Source organism: Leucoraja erinacea, chromosome 6, assembly GCF_028641065.1.
Source record: "Leucoraja erinacea ecotype New England chromosome 6, Leri_hhj_1, whole genome shotgun sequence".
NCBI classification, from domain to species: Eukaryota; Metazoa; Chordata; class Chondrichthyes; order Rajiformes; family Rajidae; genus Leucoraja; species Leucoraja erinaceus.
In genome coordinates this window covers 82,570,332-82,571,488 of record NC_073382.1, presented here as the reverse complement: position 1 = coordinate 82,571,488, position 1,157 = coordinate 82,570,332, and positions in this window count along the sequence as shown.

The following is a 1,157-nucleotide window of genomic DNA, read 5'->3' as shown; positions in this document are numbered from 1 at the left end:
TAAGTTCATAGGTTATAGGATTCGGCCCATTAAGTCTATTCCACCTTCAATCATGGCTGATCTAACTTCCCTCCTAACCACACTCTCCTGCCTTCTCCCCATAACCTCTGACACCCGTACTAATCAAGAATCTATCTCTGCCTTTAAGATACCCACTGACTTGGCCTCCACAGCCGTCTGTGGCAAAGAATCCTACAGATTCACCACCCTCTGACTAAATAAATGTCTCCTCATCTCCTTCCTAAAGGAACGTCCTTTAATTCTGAGGCTGTGACCTCTAGTCCTCGACCCTCCCACTAGTGGAAACATCCTCTCCACATCCACTCTACCCAGGCATTTCACTATTCTGTACGTTTCAATGATGTGTCCCCCCCCCCCCATCCTTCTAAACTCCAGCGAGTACAGGCCCAGTGCTGACAAAGACTCATCATAGGTTAACCCACTCATTCCTGGGATCATTCTCCTAAACCTCCTCTGGACCCTCTCCAGAGCCAGCACATCCTTCCCCATATTTGGGGCCCAAACCCGTTCACAATACTCCTGAGTGCAGAAGGGTCTCGACAGGAAACGTCACCTAGTCCTTTTCTCCAGGGATGCAAGCTGACCCCTTGAGTTATTTCAGCATTTTGTCCATCTTCACAATATTCCTAAAGCGGTCTGACCAGTGCCTTGTAAAGCCTCAGCATTACACACTGTGTGTATATTCTAGCCCTCTCACAATACATGCTAGCATTGCCTTAGTATGCAAGGAAGGAAGGGTGTGTGTTTGTGTGTGTGGGGGGTTACCAGAATGATGACTGATTAGGGGGGCATTAGAACAGGGAGAGGTTTGACAGATTGGTTTCTCTGGAGCGCTGGAGGATGAGGGAAGACCTGATAGAACCAGAGAGTGATGCAGCCCAACTTGCCCACACTGGCCAACATGTCCCAGCTACACTAGTCCCAGAGTGGTACAGTGTGGGAACACACACAGTTCCCTTCAGCCCAACTTGCCCACACCGGCCATCATGTCCCAGCTACACTAGTCCCACCTGCCTGCGTTTGGTCCAGATAGAAGCATTTGCAGTGCATTCAGAAAGTATTCACACCCCTTCACATTTTTCCCCATTTTGTTACGTTACAGCCTTATTCTAAAATTGATTAAATTCTTTATTTTT